Source organism: Choloepus didactylus, chromosome 4 (genome assembly GCF_015220235.1).
Source record: "Choloepus didactylus isolate mChoDid1 chromosome 4, mChoDid1.pri, whole genome shotgun sequence".
Lineage (NCBI taxonomy): Eukaryota > Metazoa > Chordata > Mammalia > Pilosa > Megalonychidae > Choloepus > Choloepus didactylus.
In genome coordinates, this window is record NC_051310.1 from 71,470,951 (window position 1) to 71,489,887 (window position 18,937).

General features: G+C 42.1%; 1 long non-coding RNA gene, 3 other non-coding genes and 1 pseudogene across 4 annotated transcripts in view; all 5 read right to left on the reverse strand.

Moving 5' to 3' along the window:
- LOC119531514 overlaps positions 1-6,289 on the reverse strand; it is a 103,354-nt gene extending 97,065 nt beyond the window's left edge. The window contains exons 1-3 of the long non-coding RNA XR_005216323.1: positions 6,248-6,289; positions 2,135-2,271; positions 869-969 (exon numbers count right to left, since the gene is read on the reverse strand). This is a non-coding gene — a long non-coding RNA (uncharacterized LOC119531514). The remainder of the gene's footprint in view (positions 1-868; positions 970-2,134; positions 2,272-6,247) is intronic.
- Positions 523-616, reverse strand: LOC119533637. Its single transcript, XR_005216758.1, has one exon. It is a non-coding gene; the product is annotated as a small nucleolar RNA SNORD116 (small nucleolar RNA).
- Positions 1,813-1,903, reverse strand: LOC119533640. Its single transcript, XR_005216761.1, has one exon. It is a non-coding gene; the product is annotated as a small nucleolar RNA SNORD116 (small nucleolar RNA).
- Positions 6,290-12,387: 6,098 nt separating the features above from the next.
- On the reverse strand, positions 12,388-12,480 carry LOC119533650. Its single transcript, XR_005216771.1, has one exon. It is a non-coding gene; the product is annotated as a small nucleolar RNA SNORD116 (small nucleolar RNA).
- Positions 12,481-13,983: 1,503 nt separating this feature from the next.
- On the reverse strand, positions 13,984-14,071 carry LOC119533651 (annotated as a pseudogene).
- Between the last annotated feature and the right edge of the window lie 4,866 nt (positions 14,072-18,937).

Genomic DNA, 18,937 nt, shown 5'->3' on the forward strand with positions numbered 1-18,937 from the left:
GACATGTAATCATTTCAGGAGCAACTGATCCTGTCTCCTTCTTTCCATTTCATTTTGATGTTGACAGTTGAGTATCAAAGTGTGACACCTATTGACTAGATTCTTGGAAGGCTTGTAAATGGTTTATCATCCCCATCACTGAATCCCATTTATACAACCCAAACTCCATTGGCACTCAAATTCCTCACCAAATGACATCAAAATGAATGACTCAAAGAACTGCTCTCTGTCCAATAGACATGGTTAGTATGCACAGACTCAAGCTTTAATGTTATACATTGCCTTTACACATCCCACCAACAAAATCTCAGAGCCTGAGTACACTGGAAGATGGACTTCATTGAGAGGCAAGCAGCAAGGGATATATCCTCACTAGGGCTCTCAGTCAAACTGATTCTTTCTAGTATCCAGAAGTTGGAGATATCCACAACGACAAGAGCTAAGTGTGAGCCGAACAGAGATCTCATGGAGCCCTGTGTGTCTCTCAATCATGTATATTAATTTATAATGAATCAGCATGCTGGACCTCAGTTCAATGAGAGTAGACAGTAGGGATTTCTCACTTATTTTGTTCAGCTTTTCCAAGGAATGCATATTTGAGTGTCATCATCGATCCAAGCACATTGTTATAGTCTAGAAGTTGTAAGGGAAGGTTGGGTTATGGAGATGTCAGGAGTGCAAATATGTCACAATCTTAAGTATCCACCTCCACAACATTGATTATAGATAAGAGGCAAGACACTTACGGAGCTGATCTCAGCATGGCATTAGTGACATGACAAGGAATTTTTTTTTTTTTTATCTATGTATTTCCTTGGAGATTTGCAGTACATTTAGACAAAAAATCCCATTGCCGTGAGTGACTTACCAGATTCCAGAAGACTCAGGGCCACATTGCTTCCAGGGACTTTCTGGAAAAATAAATGTAGAATTTCCATCCAAATGGCTTTCATCTGTTGGCAGCTCCAACTACAAAACAAGCAGAAAACAAACACACGATCAAGGAAAGCATAAAGGATCACAGGATAACAGGGCAACATCCTTCTTCTAACTGCTTTAAATGCTGTATCTCAAACCATTTACATCTTCTCTTTATGAATGTACTCTATACACGTGTGTATGAGAAATGGATGTATGCATGTATGTTCGTTGGATGGATCCTTTTTGGGATATGTAGCTCTTATAACAACATTCATCATTTTTTGAGCAATTCTCACTATTTTCTTATCTGCCCCATAAGTCCCATAGAAGTTCGATTGTATTGCAATGTCTGTACTGAAGTAAAATGACAGGATCTGTTTCAGTGGATTCTGGAGGGTTTGAAAAAGGTTTTCAATAGTCCATATCACTAGTTCCAATTCAATCTACCCAATCACTATAGGCACTCACATTTCCCCCACCAAATGAAAAAACAACAACAAAAAAAAAAAACTGAGAAAACATTCCTAATTCAGTGGCCTTATCCTCCAATCTTGACACCCTGCACCTGCTGGCCTTCCTCTTGGCTAAAGCATCTAAGTGCTCTTTGTAAAGAACTAAAATCGCTGCACATTCTGTACAATTTTGTCACAATATCCCCACTAGATCCACAGGCATGAATGTATAGAACTTGTGCTATCTGTGGGCAGGCTTCTCCTTAGAGACCACCCAACACACCCAGGGACCTACTATTTATTCCCTGTGAAAAATGCACCTTTCTCGTGACTGAGGGCTAGAGACATCTGAAATGTTGTAGCACTGAGAGGGAGCACAAAAGAGAACACCAGGAAACTGTGCCTCCCTCACAGATGCATTGGAATGAAGCAACGTGCTGGACCTCAGTTCGATGAGATGAGATGGCATACAGTTCTCACTCATTTTGTTCAACTTCCAAGGAATGCATTTTGGGTGTCATCATCGATCCACGCACATGCATAGACTATGGGATTTTGGAACTCTGGGCTTGGCATTCAGATAGCAGTTGTCTTTGAACCTTTCTCCACACTAGATTATCAGTGTCAAGTCATTGATCACGGAGAAGACCAAAGACATACAAGGAGTGAATTTCTTCAGGTCATCTGTGATATGACAAGAAGTCCTTGAAGGTGGACCTATTCTTGAGAGAATATCAGCGCAGTAGGAAAAAAATGCCTACCATCACAAGCGCTGTACAAGATTTTGAAGACTCTTGGCCATGGATCTTCCAGGGATTCCCTTACATCTTCGGGTACTAAACATTGTGGATTGCTTTCCATTCACACGGCATTTGTTCCCTGCCATTTACACCTAAAACTGTACAAAAAACAAATGCAAACATGAGTATGATACTCAGGATGAGAAGGAATGGAATAAATGTGGGACTTTATTCCCTTAACATCCTGCGTCTACATTTCATTTCTTTCCACCAGCTATGAATGCACGTGTATACAATACTTAGATACACCCATAAATATGTTGCACTTGTGCAGGTGGGCATGTTATAGGATTTATGGTTCCACTACTTGCACAAAAACATTCCTGATGTACAATTAACAGATCTCAAAACTGGAATCATGCTCCTCAAAACTGATGGCTCTAATCCTCGATCTGTCCAGTTCAACCAAGTTTTGATGCAGACCTTTCAGCCACTGATTTACATGAAAACATACGTGATGTTAACACACATTCTTCCTAAAAATTTATTAGACTTAAATGCTGCAGTCACAGACACATATATAAGTTAATGAAGTAGGTCAGAAAGCAATGATGGGAGGGCGGGGCAAGATGGCGGAGTGGTGAGGAGCAGAATTTCGTCTCTCCCCTAGAGCAGCTGGCAATTACCCAAGAACTATATGAAACAGTGTTTTGGGGGTCTCCAGTAACCAGTCACACATCAGATGCAAGTTTGGAATTGGAGGAAAAGCTGAGAATGCAGAGAACATTGTAAGTTTCCTGGACCAGGGGTCTGGCGCCCCTCCCCACCCAGACCTCACAGACTGTCTTGCTGCCGGCTCCCTGAAAGGGGGAAAAAAATCTCCAAAAAACAGCAATCTGCTGAGGGCAACAAGGGGGGCTTAACCCAGCCTCAACTGCAGAATTAATTAACAAATTAATTAACTAATTTTGGGAGCTGGGGGTGCTAAAGAAGGGCTGGGCTCCAAGAAGTGGGGGCACATAAAAGCGGGCACCCATCCCCAGGCTCCAGAAAAGCCATTTCTTTCCCCCTGCATTTTGTCCCTTCTGGCTTCTCACTGATTCCTTATCTTTTTGCATTTCAATAGCCCCCAGCAGGGATGGAATTGAAGCTGTTGGAGAGTAATTATCAGACAATAGCCCAAAGTACATCTTTAAATGCTCTATTCTGACACTGACAAAACTTCCAGGCTGGGGAAAGACTTTTAAAAGAGACTCTTTTTTTTTTTCTTTTTCCTTTTTCTTGTTTCTCTTTTCTATTTTTTTTTAAATCTAAAAGTAATATATGTGGTTATTTTCTATCAGAAAGCTCAGGTTGAGGGACTAGGCTGGGCTTGGGGGGAGACAGAGTACCCACAGTGTCTTTGAGTTCCGTATTCACTACTGAAGGCCTCCACCCCCGTCTTTAGTTGGCAACTCAGGCTGACCAAGGAATCTAGCCGGAGATGTCCCAAAGAGGAGAAGGGAGAAGGGAATAGTGCCCCTGAGAGACAATTGGAGTTCTGAGGATTGGGAGAGTGGAGGGAGGTCCAGCTCAACTGGTAGTCCTCCTTCTGGGAACTCAGACCCCAGGGGCTGGAATTCAGATTCCGGCTTCAGTCAGCCATGCCCCCAACAGGATCAGAGTCACCGGGAGAACTAAAGTCTCCATACCTCCTTACACTGGTGGGGGAGCTGCGGGCTGGCAAGTGCCACCTGCTGGACAGGAGAGGAAAAGCACCAATTCTAAAGGCCTCATAGGAGGGTCTCACTCTCAGGAAAACTCCATACCCTCCCAGTGAGACCTCGGCCTCACTAGACTGGGAAAATCTGACTAGGGTCGACCATATCTGAGGAGACCCTCTCACAAAAAGGTTACATAGAGGCAGAGCAAGAAACAGAAAAAAACAAGAGGGGAAAAATTCTGATCAACTAACTAGAACCTAAGTTAGAGGTCTAGAATAAGCTGAACTGAATAACAGAGGCCAGAAAACAGAGCCAACCAACAAGAAAACCCCTAGGTAAAAGACAGAAAACAAGCTCCAGAATAAACCAATCAAGAAAATCAGATGCCTAGACAACTTAAGATAACAAGCCATACCAGGAAACACGAAAACATGGACCAGCCAAAGGAACAAACTAATAGTTCAACCGAGATACAGGAGTTGAGGCAACTAATGCTAAATAAATTCAATGAAATGAAGGAAGACATAGCAAAAGAGCTGAAGGATATAAAGAAGACACTGGATGACCATAAAGAAGAATTCATAAACTTGAAAAAACAAATGGCAGAACTCATGGGAATGAAGGCCACAATGGAGGAGATGAAAAACACAATGGAGGGACACAACAGTATATTACAACAGGCAGAGGAAAGAATCAGTGAACTGGAAGACAAGTCATTTGAATTCATACACACAAAAGAACAGATGGTGAAAAAAATGGAAAAATACGAGCAGGGTCTTAGGGAGCTGAGTGACAACATGAAGAGAGGGGAAAAGGGGCAGAAAGAGTAATAGAAGACATATTCACTGAAAATTTACCAACTCTTATAAAAGACAGAAAATTAGAGATTCAAGAAGTACAATGTACCCCAAATAGAATAGATCCCATGTCCGGCGCCGCCCCGCTCGACCCCTGTTCCCCGGCCGGCGAGGGGAGAAACAAGGGATGAGAGAGAGAGAGATGCAGACCACGCAAACTGACCTGGCTGGAAGTCACGACTCGAGCCACACGGCGGTTGCGAGAGCAAGTCTTTTACTGAAGCTAGATAAGCATTCTCTGTTACAGGTTTCCACGCGGGGCAGAGTGCCTCGCGGGAGAGCAGCCTCGATGTGGCCGTCAGGTACGGCTCCTAGTGGGCTGTCTCCCCGAGGTTCGCTTGGGCAAACTCTTAAGTACTCTACTCATAACCAATGATCTAGCGCCGCGCATATGCACTCAATTGGCAGATAGGAATAGTGAGTGTGCACGTCATAAGCGGAAGCAGGATATGGGCGCCATCTTGGCTCATTCGATGGGCGGGGGGACTTTGGAGCAGGTTTACAGCGCATGCGCTATGCCCGTCCCGGGAGACGGCTCTCCACATCTCCCCCTTTATTATTTATATCGACCCAGTGTCCCCAGTGATGAGTGTGCTCCCGTGAACCCAGATGGCTCACAATTTGTTCCGGTGCTTTGGGGAGTCTGGACTAGGTCTCAGCCATTTAGCGGCGGAGCCTCTAGCACCGACCAGAATGCTCACCTCATATGGAGACAGGAGAGTCCGTGAGCTGGAAACAACATGACTCTCCCTGCAGTGCTTTGCCTTGCAACTGGGGGACAAAGGTGGGGGCAGGGATAGCATTAACCAGAGTCGGAGGCGTCACTAGGCGTCCCTATGCATTGGCTAGAGTCAAGTCTGGCCACAACTATGACTCTGCCTTAGGGACCTACCTGAGACAAAAATTATGACTGCTGGCGTCGCCCGTTATACCCGGGACACAGCTGCGCGCTTAGCTACAAACCTCGCTCCCGAGTGCCCCGCCCGAGGCGGCCAGGATGGGGTATGGCCATCAGAATGGTCGCTGTTGGGGGTATCAAAGGTGGAGGACATAGCCATCATAGTGGTAACACGGTACTGCCGCGCTTGAAACAGGCGTTCTAGCAAAGATTTAACAACGACTAATCCCACCAATAATCCCACTGCAATGAGGATCCAATTAGTTAAATTGGGCCAAGAGAACCAGGAAGAAACACTGTGCAATAGTTTCTGTAGAACCTCGCCTAACCCGGAGAGATCGACTTTAACGGGTTTTAACTTGATCCCCCCAATTGTGTCTAAACTAGATTCCACCTGTTGGGAGAGATTGACAAATTCAGGAAAATATGACCTTTTCAGCCAATCAGAGACTCTGGAAATGCTTCCGGTCACGTTGGCCCTGACAGGAGTGACACAGAGTTTAACCGTAAGCCACCGGGTGTCACATGTTTGCTGAAGCACTCTCCAGAGTCCATCTATTTCCAGTCCAAGTTCATCTATCTCCGCTTGGAGTTTCTGAATGGCCTGGAAATTTAAGTTCAGCATCTGATTGCGGCGGCGTAGCACGTCTCGGGTAAGGTTGACCAAGCCATTTACCGTTTCCATCGTTATGGTGAGCTGCCGATCTGTCCATGCTTGTAGCACAGCCTGCCCGATCGTTGGGACAAACAAAGAGGAAGCTACACTGGCAGCATTCGATAGCCATTCTTCTATGCCTCTTGGACGCCTAGACTTAGAGAAGGGGATATTGTTAAGTGAAACAACTTGAGAAACAGGGCCAACCCAGTCGGTTGCCTTGACGGGGAGCCAGACATAACTTGGGCGATACACTAGGATAGCGGGGCGGCGAGGCATCCGGGTCTTTGGAACGGTTGCAGACTGTAGGAGCAAACCCCGGAAGGAAAAGGCACCTTTGAGTCTCATTTTTACTCAAGATCCCTTCACAAGACTGGCGGCTCTTCCCTGTAACGTTAAGAAATTCAAGCAAGACTCCCTTACTTAACTCGCCATTACCAGTTTCACAAGTAGCATTCGCCGCAACTGTGGTGTTGACAACCTTGACAGAGAGGTTAGCAAAAGAGAGGATCAGTGTGTACTCGTTGAAGCTTGTGGAGGAAATATTTCTGTCAGAAGGCAGGTGGTGGAGACCTAGAGACAGGGTACGAGTGAAAAACACAGGAGAGGCGGGAGACCCAGCAGAGAATGGGGCCAGGGTCGGGGGATGATGCCACAGGCCCCAAAGACCACTCTCCTGCGCTACCACAGTTCCACTAAAAAAAGAAAAAGGCAGATTAGAAGGATTGCTATAGGAGAGCAAAGAACAGAGTTACCGATCCTCTTTTTGGGCAACCGCGGGGTGGTCAGTCCTACTATTATCGTCTTGTCGGTCGTCGCCATCATCAGCAGGGTCGGAGGCTTGGTCTAATGGTTCAGGTTGTATATTCGTTGGCGTTTCTGACAGCTGTTCCTTGGCTTCTTCAGGTGATGTCACGGTTCTCACCAGTCTTTCCGGAACCCACACTGGTTGACGTCCTGGTTCCTGGGGAAAAACACAAACAGAGCCTCTGGCCCAGCTGAGCACCGGGTCAGGGCCTTTGTGGCAACGGCCACACGGCCTGGTTACTGCACCTGGTTCGCCAAACCGTTGAGTGGCAGGGGGCTGACGTCTATTGGGACAATCTCTCTTAAAGTGCCCTGATTGGCCACAGCCATAGCACCCGTTAGACTTTGCCCCTAAGGTTCTCGGGCTTTTTGTAGCCACCTGTAGGGAGCTAGCTAGCATGGCAGCTAGACCTGCATTAGTTAAAGGGCTGCCAGTATCTCTACAGAGCCTGACCCACTCTGTCAAATTTTTTGCTCTGTTTTGTGCCAGGATAACTTTGCACTCCTTGTTGCACTGCTCAAAAATCATTTGCTTAACCACAGTCTCTGCTACTCCTGGATCTGAGAAGATTCTCTCAGCTGCGGTTTGCATCCTGGCTACAAAATCCGCAAATGGTTCTGTGGGGCCTTGGTGTATATTGCTGAGTGAGGCCTGAGCCTCTCCCTCACCTGTTAGCTTTTTCCAGGCACCCACAAAACAGCGGAAGATCTGGGCATAGACCTCTTGTGGGAAACCCGTTTGGTTCTGGGCATGGGCGCCTCTCCCCAACAACATGTCAGCATTCCACCCGCCACGTCTCCCCGCCGCATTCCTTGCGGCCTGCTCTTCAGCTAACTCCTCAAACCATGCTTTCCAATCTATGAATCGGCCTGACGGCAAGCAAGCACGGGCTAGCTGAAAAATATCTGCGGGTGTATGATTTAGAGCAGAGAGGTTCTCGATCATGTTCAAGGTATAAGGGGCATTGGGGCCATACTGATGGACGGCCTGCCTCAATTCCCTCAATAGTTTGTAATCATATGATTCGTGCTGATTGCCACCTTGGGGATTGATAATAACCGGGTACATTTCTGAGACTGGCTGCGGCTCAAGTGGCTGGTAGCCACCCAGCATGCCAAAAGGTGTGAAAGGGTTCCATCTCCAGAAATGTCTCCCACCACTACCTAATGGCAAAGGGTCCTGAGGGCCTGTGTACTCGGGCGGGGGGTACGGCAAAGGTTGCCCCTCCCCTGACCGGCCCATCGGGGTTTCCGGGTCTGGCAGCAAAGGATAATTACATTTACTGGGCATGGCCACTAGAGGGAGCTCTCGGCGAGGTCCTTTGGTGGGACCGCCCAAGGCGTCAGTTGGGAGCTGGGGTGTCCCTGGGGGTGCAGCGGTAGACATTGGCGGGGCGGAAGGCCGCACGGGTGTGGCGGGAGGCTCCTCCCACTCAATTAGCGGGGATGCTTCCGCCTCCTCGCCAGTATCGCTATCTGACTCTGAGTCAGAGTCACTGGACTCCGGCGGTTTGCCCTTATAGGAGCCGTCCGCTGACGAAACTGACTGGGTTTCTTGGAGCGCGCACCGTGCTTCTTGCAAGGCAGAGGACGGGCTTAGGCCGGCAGCCGATTCTAGTTCAAGGACCGCACGGACGGTCTCCCATATGGGTACTAGAATCGGGTCCATACACACGCCCGTCTGGCGCGCTCGGTCTATGTCGCGACCGAGCTTCATCCAAGAGGGTAGGCTAAGGCTGCCGGTGCAGGCAAACCAAGGGGCAAAAGTATCAACATCATCAAGAAAACGCTGAAGGGAGCTTTTCCTGACCGAGATACCCCGTTGTTTCAAAAGGTTCTTTAAGGGAGCTAAGAGAGATGAACTTCCGGACTGCCCCATGATTGCAGTCGGCACTATACTTCAGTCACTCGGAGAGCTCTTCCGAGTCCCCCGGGGTCACCTGAAAACCCACGGGCCCTAACTATCATGTAATAAGACACACTCACCTTCTCGCGTTGATCAGGCGCGGGAAGTCCGCCGTAAGCTCGATGCGCAGCGCTGCTCTCCTCACAGAGGGACCGTCGAGAGCGAGGCAGGAGGAGGAGCGTTCCCCGTACGGGCCACCACTTGTCCGGCGCCGCCCCGCTCGACCCCTGTTCCCCGGCCGGCGAGGGGAGAAACAAGGGATGAGAGAGAGAGAGATGCAGACCACGCAAACTGACCTGGCTGGAAGTCACGACTCGAGCCACACGGCGGTTGCGAGAGCAAGTCTTTTACTGAAGCTAGATAAGCATTCTCTGTTACAGGTTTCCACGCGGGGCAGAGTGCCTCGCGGGAGAGCAGCCTCGATGTGGCCGTCAGGTACGGCTCCTAGTGGGCTGTCTCCCCGAGGTTCGCTTGGGCAAACTCTTAAGTACTCTACTCATAACCAATGATCTAGCGCCGCGCATATGCACTCAATTGGCAGATAGGAATAGTGAGTGTGCACGTCATAAGCGGAAGCAGGATATGGGCGCCATCTTGGCTCATTCGATGGGCGGGGGGACTTTGGAGCAGGTTTACAGCGCATGCGCTATGCCCGTCCCGGGAGACGGCTCTCCACAATCCCAATAGACCTACTCCAAGACACTTACTGGTCAGATTGTCCAATGTCAAAGACAAAGAGAGGATTCTGAAAGCAGCAAGAGAAAAGCAATCCATCACATACAAGGGAAGGTCAATAAGACTATGTACAGATTTCTCCAAAGAAACCATGGAGGCAAGAAGACAGTGGCATGATATATTTAAGATACTGAAAGAGAAAAACTGCCAAGCAAGAATTCTATATCCGGCAAAACTTTCCTTCAAAAATGAGGGAGAGATTAAAACATTTTCAGACAAACAGACACTGAGAGAGTTTGTCAATAAGAGACCGGCACTACAAGAAATACTAAAGGTTCCTGGTTTTGACACATACTCTGTGGTTATATAAGATGTTATTAGGGAGCCTAGGTAAAGGGTAAACTAGTGGTGTCCTTTTTGTAAGTCTAAAATTTCAAAATAAAAGTTAAAATTAAATCTAACTGTATTAGAATAGCTAGAAAGAGAGAACTGAAATGGTGGAACTATAACCCATAACACTCTTGGTAATTTCCTATATAACTACTTGTTAAATTGTACCTTGAAGGTTTTTACCTTTTTGCATATATTTCACAATAAGGAAATAACTGAAACTGTGGAACTGTAACCCATAACATTTTTTGAAATTTGGTCTCTAACTACTTGTTAAATTACACTTGGATAATTACTTCTATGTAAATATGTTATATTCCACAATAAAAAATGATTAAAAAATTAAAAAAAAAAAAAAAAGAAATACTAAAGGGAGTGCTACAGGCTGATAGGAAAAGACAGGAGAGAGCGAGCTGGAGAAGAGTGCAGAAATGAAGATTATCAGGAAAGGTAAAAGGAGAAAGAGGAAAAAATAAGATATGGTATATAAATTCCAAAAGACAAAATGGTAGTAGAAACTACTGCCCTTATAGTAATAACATTAAACGTAAATGGATTAAACTCGCCAATAAAAAGACACAGACTAGCAGAATGGATTAAAAAACAGGACCTATCTATATGCTGTCTACAAGAAACTCACTTCAGACACAAGGACAAAAATAGACTGAAAGTGAAAGGCTGGAAAAAGATATTTCACGCAAACAACAACCAGAAAAAAGTGGGAGTAGCTATACTAATCTCAGACAAATTAGACTTCAAAAGAAAGCAATGATGAGCAGACAATCAAGTTTTAGGCATAAAATGAGGAATCCCAGAGCTATAGAATACATAATAGAAATCCTTCTAACTTATCTCACATCTCATTTGAAACACAGGCTTGTTCACCACAATGAGGATAAAATGCCCTCAACTAAGCCAGTGCAGAATCCTATTTCAAATGCTAATTAATATGCAGAATGTTACATGCTAACTCTTAATGAAATGGGGCAATCCCCAAATATTTGGCATTTTTAAACAAAAGATTTTCCAGGAGTTTACAGCAGGGAAACCTAACAACACAGCTAAATTCTTTAACATACCATCTTCATTCCTTACACAAGAACCCTAACGTAAAAAAACAAACACAAATTCCTACATGGGTTCTCATCAGCTGAGGGGAAGACTCGCCATACATCACTGCATCTTGCATTCGGAAACGGTAAAGATGCACACCTCACATGCATATGTTGGCAAGATATTACTAGATTGAACCTTAAGCACACAAAATATATCACCAAAAAAATCAAACATGATAAGTTAACAACATCATTAATATCAGGCAGCTACATATAGGGACTCTTGGATGAAATTAAAATCTGCACTCAATTCTTGGGATCATAAATCATTGTTTCCACACAGCTATGGGAAATAGAGGATTAGATAAATCAAATGGCCACTGAAAGGCACTGGCCTGATAAGTAGGTAGGTAAAATAGGAGCATTTTTTTGAGAAACAACTTTACTTAGAAAACAAAATGTTCAAAGTCCCATAATTCCGAAACCACTTTTGTCATAGGTTTTTTTTAGAAGTTTAGTGGGAACGAATGGCGAGCCAATGGATCACTTCAACACCCAGTAAAGGGAAACATAACGCTGAAATCTGTGGAATACATATTGTAAGTGAACCAAGGCAACCTGCCAAAACACTCATATTAAAGGGCACTTGAATATTCCATTCTAGACACCAATGTGTGGAACTATCAGTCCCACAGAACCCTATAGGAAACTGATGACAACTTGGGGAGAAACCAGCCGATAAGCCATTTTTTATGACATCCAATCAGTTCATAAGCAATTGCAAGTTTCTTCTGCATCTAGCCCAGAAGCCACCATAGCACTTTTATCTTATTTTGGTGTTGTTACTCAAAATTACAAGGTAGGACAAGTTTTAAGACATTCTGGCAATGCTTGCAAGAGGTTTCAAAACATCTGAATCCCTGGTTCCCATTCAATCATCGTAATCATTACTGGCAAACAAATTACCTCACAATGAGGAAACCTAGCACAGATTACTAACCGCTTGCTCTCATCACACCATTATCAACCTGCTGCACTTCTCCTAGAGATGGGTACCTGGAGAGTATATGGGTATTAAGTGAACTGCATAGATGCAAACTGTGGGGTGACACATTCCCTCCCAAATCCGTACCCACCATATCTAGGAACCTCATCAAAGGGTCAATTCCATAAGAGTTTCCCTCATCATGGCCATGTCTAAAACCAAATCTTTTCAATGCTCAGATGGATGGAGACATCCAAATTTCCAAGCATTGTGTGGGGGCAAGAAAAGTAACTTATGGATGTTATCCCTCATTATTATGTTCCGTGGTCTGAGTCTATGTGCAGGACCTGCGTGCAAGGAGAGAAGATGGATGGGATTCCAGACTCACTTTGTTCAGTTCTCCAAGGAACACATGTTTGGGTAGCTTCATCGATCCAAGCACGTCCCTATACCCTGGTGTTTGTTTTAAAACTACAGACTGGGGTGTGGAGAGCACTTGAGCCCACTGTTTTCAGCACCCTGGAGTACTGAGACTCAGGCCACTAGCGACCTTAATGACCATTAGTGACATTAAAAGAAAAAGTTTCCTTTAGGTCTATGTACTCCCGAGGAGAACATTTGGGCATTCAGCAAGCAAAACAACATGCTTACCACCAAGCAATCTACTGGCTTCCAAAAGTTTCTGGGCCACACACAGCTTACAGAGGCTCCCAATAATCTACATTTGTTAAGGTAAGTAGAGAATTTTCATGTCCCAGTGGCATCCATTCACTGGTAACTCTAACTGACAAGGGCAGAGAAAACCAAACATACTTCGGAAACATACACAGGATCACACACAACACCCTCAATGCCAGATTTTCTATGGGTTCCATGCTGCATATACATTTGTGATGGTTTGGAGGCTTTATGAGCCACAGAAAATCATAATTATATTCTTAAAATTATTCCATTCCTGTAGGTGTGAACCTACTGTAGGTGGGACCTTTTAATTAGGTTATTTCAGTTAAAGAATGCTCCAGGTGGGTCTTAATCCTCTTACTGGAGTCTTTTATAAACAGGATGAATACAGAGAGAGAGAGAGACAGAGAGACAGAAAAAGATATACAATCTGAGAGAGGAAGCCACTGAAGCCAGAAGCTGGAAGCAACAAAACTCGAAAGAAAGGGAGAGACCCGCAGATGCCACCATGTGCCTTGCCATCTAACAGAGGAGTCCAGGACTGCCAGCAGCCTGTTTTAAGAGGGCATCATCTTTGATGGTGCCTTGATTTGGTTATTTTCATGGCCTCAGAACTATAAGCCTACAAATTAATAAAGTCCCATCATTAAAAGCCAGCCCATTTCTGGTATATTGCGTTTTGGCAGCCTAAAACTGAAACAACACTGCATTAACTTCAACTATCATTGTATGCCAGTGAGCAATTACGTGTGTATGTATGTGCCTATAAGTGTATGCTCTATGTGCATATTTAGATATGCAAGTATTGAAGGTGTTTCCTCTTGCTGCAAAAGCATTCTTTCTCTATATTTCCCTGGACTGCACCTGTGGAAACCTCTGTGCCTTCAGCCATTAATATTCAGAATTTGGCCACATTGGGTTGATGAAACATGCCACACTCCACTCAAGACTCAGCCATCTATTCCAAGGAAGCTCCCCTATCATCAATATACATTCTCACTCAGCATACATTTGAATTCAACACTGTAATTTATTGTGAAGTACATTTGATAAAGAGAGGTGTGTGTGAAATGGGATATTACTAAAAATAAAACTGTCACTTAAGAAACACAGAGTCTTCTATTCATGGATATGTGAAAAATTGCTAGTGACTGCAGGACTGGCGGAAATTGAAATTTTCAAGCAAATAAGGAGCATGAAAGGGAACAGAAGGAAGCTGTACCTCATTAATATATTCTTTGAAATGAGACAACATGCTGGACTTCAGTTCAATGAAATGAGATAGTAGAGATGTCTCACCCACTTTGTTCATCTTTCCAAGGAATGAGTTTTGGGTGTCATAGTATAGACGATCGAATTTTTAACATCTGGACTAGGCATTTGGATAGCCCATGTGTTAAAACATTTCTTCACACTACGTTATCAATTTCCAAGTCATTAAGCATGGGGAAGAGTATTGATACCCAAGAAGTGAACCTCAACATGCCATCTGTGTTATGACAAAAATTCCCTGTAGTATACACATTCTTAGGAAAATATCAGTATCAGTACCTCATGCAAAGGGAAAACAAAAACAAAAACAAAACACACAAAATAACACCTGCCTTCATTAGCAATGCACTGGCTTCTGAAAAATTTTGGCCACAGCTTTTCCAGTGATTCCCTTGTATCCCTGGATATTAAGCAATGGCAAATTTATTTCCATCCACATGGAATTCATTTCCTGCCCACTCCACCAAAGGAAACAGAAAACAAGTGCAGGCTTGAATATCATATATCAGGGAGGAGAGTAAACACCAAACTTCCACAGGTGCTATCCTGCATCAACATTTCATTTCCTTTTCCCATTTATGTATGTGGGTACACATGTAATAAAATAGGCCTACATACTTTATTACATGGAATAAAGTATGCATACATGTAATAAAGTATGCCTGTATACCTGACATATAAACTCATTCCATTTCTACATGATCTCATGAGCTGAGAGCTACCAAGCCATATAGCATGGAGGCTTTCATATAGAAAATACAAAGGATATCCTTTGCATATCTTGGAAAGTTATCTGTAGATCTCTCCTTAACCACATATATTTCATCATCAACAAATTCAAGTTATCAACAACAAAAGTGAATACAGGGGTTCTTAGACGAACTTTAAATTTAGGTTTAATTCCTGGTTCTATGGTTCACGTATTCCACACAGTATGGACACTGACTTGCATGCATAAATCCAACTTTCTACTGAAGTGCATTTGAGATGGGGATGTGGTAAAATGGAGCTTTTCTTAAAAAACACCTTCATTCAGCAAACAGTGAAAACAGAGACAGGATTCAGAAAAGACTTTTGCTTAAAATTTCTAAGAATTTTGTGGGTGAGAATAGAGGACCAATGGATTACTTCAAGGCACCACCACAATCATGCTCACTACTGAGCAACATATACCTCAAGTAAAGCAAGTCAACCTGCCAAAATGCTTGAACATGGACACTAGAATATTCCATTCGAGGCACCTACAGATCATATTTTACCCATAGAAACCCATATAAAACCTATGATGGCCAAAAGACAACCCACTGAAAGCCTCTTTTTGTTTTTCTAATATATGTATTTAATTATTAGAAATTAATAAGTTTTCATCTAAGCACTGCTTTCATTCTCTCCCACAATTTTTGGTTATTTGTAATTTCATTTTCATTTAGCTCAAGGTATTTTTAAAATTTCTATTGAGACTTATTCTCTGACCTGTGCGTTGTTCAATCTACAATTATTTGGCAATTTTCATCTATCCTTCCATTACTTATTTCTAGTTTTATTCCACTGTGGTCTCAGAATGTATTTTGTAGGATTTCTATTCTTTTGTGTGTTATTTGGCCCAGAATTGGGTCTATCTGGGTGAATGTTCTATGTAAGCCTGGGAATAATTTATATTCTGCTACTGATTGATGCAGAATTCTAGCAGTGGCAGACAAGTACACTGATAGTTCTATTCAATTCAACTATATGTGTACTGATTTTCTAATTACTTAATTTATCAATTACTCAGAGAGGTGTTTAATCTCAAACTATAATTTGGGCCCATCTCCAAATAACATTATTCCTCTTCTTATGTAGCATTCATTTTATAAAATAATACACATAATTCCTCTCTCCAATCCCTGTGACACTGCTGACAATCATTTGACTTTCCAAAAGCTGTAATCATCCAAATCATTGTTACTATTATTGCTGTAAACAAACAATTATCATTTATATAAATTAAGAATAACAAAAAACCACTTACCTTCATTTATTCCCTCTCCAACTGCATTCCTTTCTTTACACAGATCTAAGTTTATGACGTATATTGTTTTTCTTTACCTAAAAAATTACTCTTAACATTTCTTGAAGTGAAGGAAAGCTGGTAATGAAGTTCATCAGTTTCATTTTTATTCCTTCACTTTGAAGGCCACATTTGCTAATCTGCTAGATATAACACTCTAGGTTGGCATTTTTGCACGTTTTTATTCTTCATTAGTTCATTCCATTCTCTTCCTGCTTGCATGAACGTTTCATACCACTCTCTGCATGGCTTCTGCTGAGAGGTCTGCTTTAATTCTTACCCGAGTTTCTGTACAGGTAAGTTGTTTTCCTCATCTGGGCTTCCTTCAAGGTTTTCTTTTTGCTTTTTGTTTTCTGGACTCTGAACATGACATGCCTACGTGGGTTTTGTTTTTCTTTTTTGTCCCCTTGGTGTTCTCTGATTCCTGGTTCTGTGGTTTGTTGCCTTTTTTGTCCTTTTCTTTTCTCTCTGCAGTTCAGTTTGAGACATCTCTCTCTTCAAGTTCACTGATTCTTTCTTCAGCTGTGTCATCTCTTTTTTGTTTGTTTGTTTGTTCTTGATCTGGCAGACTGACGAGTGGAAGGATGAGATTCCCATTAATACATAAAATGTCTAGTTCGCAACAAAAAGTACAAAAGATACAAGGAGACAGAAAAAGAATTTGATGGGAAATATTCCAAAGGAAGCTCAGTTTATGGAGTTACTATTTGAAGATCTTAGAACAACTCTCTTAAATAGAATCAATGAAGTAAAGGAAAATATGGAGATAGGATTAAAGGAAATCAGGAAAACAATATATAAACAGAGTATGTGTAGGCTATTGAAGTTAGAATCAACATAAACTAAATTGTAACAGATTTAGGATAATAAATGTTAATCCCCGTAGAAGCCATAAAGAAAGTATCTGAAAAAAAAAATGACACAAAAGAAAAGAAGTGATTCAAATGGCTCATTGCAAAAGGTCATTAAAACAAAAAGGATTTCAGTAATGCAGAAAATGAGGGCAAAAACAAGGTATAAGACAAAAATAATTAACAAAATGGCAGACTTAAATCTTTCTCTATGAGTTATTATCTAAAATGTAAATGGATTAAACTCTCCAATCAAAAGGCAGTGATTAGTAGAATGGGTAAAGAAACATGACATAACTATATGCTATTCAGAGGAGACTCATGTTAGATACACAGATACAAACAAGTTGAAATTGAAGAACTGGAAAAGAAAACATTTCATGAAAACAGTAACCATAAAGAGTTTGTGTGGGTATATCAATAATAAACAAAATATACATTATGTCAAAAACTTTTACAAGAGACAAAGAAAGAAATTACATTATGAATGAAAGGGTCAATCCCACAAGAAGATTTAACAAGTATAAACATATATGCACCTAACAACAGGGCACCCAGATACCTGAACCAAACATTGACAATATTCAAAACAAAAGGAATTATGATAATACTATGAACAATTGTATTCCAACAAGTTAGATAATCTAGAAGAAATGGAAAACTTCCTAGAAATACACAAATTACCTCAATTGACTCAAGAGAAATAGAAAACCTCAACATATCTATAACAGGTACAGAGATTGAATCAATAATCAAAAATCTTTCACCAAGGAAAAGTTCAGGACCAGGTACCTTCACAGGTGAATTCTACCAAACATTTTTAAAGAAGAATTAACACCAATCCTTCTCAAATTCTTCCAAAGAATTAAAAAATAGGAAACACTACCTAATTCATTCTAGGCGGACGTCATCACTCTTACATAGTAAAGACATCACAAGAAAATATAGTTACGGGCCAGGTCCCCTTATGAATACAGATGCTAAAGTCATTAACAAAATACTAGGAAACCAAATCCAACAACATGTTATAAAGATTATGCCCCATGAACAAGTGGATTTATTCCAGGAATGCCAAAGTGGTTCAACATATGAAAATCAATGTAATACACTACATGAATACAATGAAGGGAAAAGAAAACACACGATTATCTCAAAAGATGCAGAAAAGGTATCTGACAAAATCTAGCACCCTTTTTCATCTAAATACTAATAAAAGTAGGAAAAGAAGGAATCTTTCTCAACAGGTTAAAGGCCATTTGTGGCAAACCCACAGCTAACATACTTATTGGTGAAAGACATAAAGCTTTCCCCTAAGTCCAGGAACAAGACAAGGGTGCCACTTTTATCTGTTCAATATTGTCAATCTAGCCAGAAATTAGGCAATAAAAAGTACCCAAATTGAAAAGAAGTAAAACTGTCTATTTTCAGATGACATGACCTTATATAGAGAAATCCAAAGTAATCCATACAAAAATTATTACGAATTAACAAAGTGGCTCAGCAAAGGGGAAGAGATCAAAATCAGCATACAAAAATCGTTTGTGTTTCTACACACTAGCTGTGAGCTATCTGAAGAGAAAATTAAGAAAACATATCCTTTTACAATAGCATCTAAAAAGATAAAATATCTAGGAATAAATTTAACCAAGGATATAAAAGACTTGTACACTGAAAACAACACACTGACGAAAGAAATTACAAAGACCTAAATAAATTGTAAGATATCCCATTTTCATGACTGAAAGAGTTAGTGTTGTTAAAATATCAATAATACCCAAAGTAATACACAAATTCAATGCAATCAATCCTTAATCAAAATTCTAGTAGTTATTTTTACAGAAATGGTAAAACCAATCCCCCAATTCATATGGAATTGCAAGGGGCCCCAAATATCCAAAACAATTTTAAAAAAGAAAATTAGTGAACTCACACATCCCAATTTCAAATTGTACTACAAAGATAGAGTATTCAAAACAGTGTGGTACTGGCATAAAGATAGACAAATAGATCAGTGGAAGAGAAATAAAGTCCAGAAATAG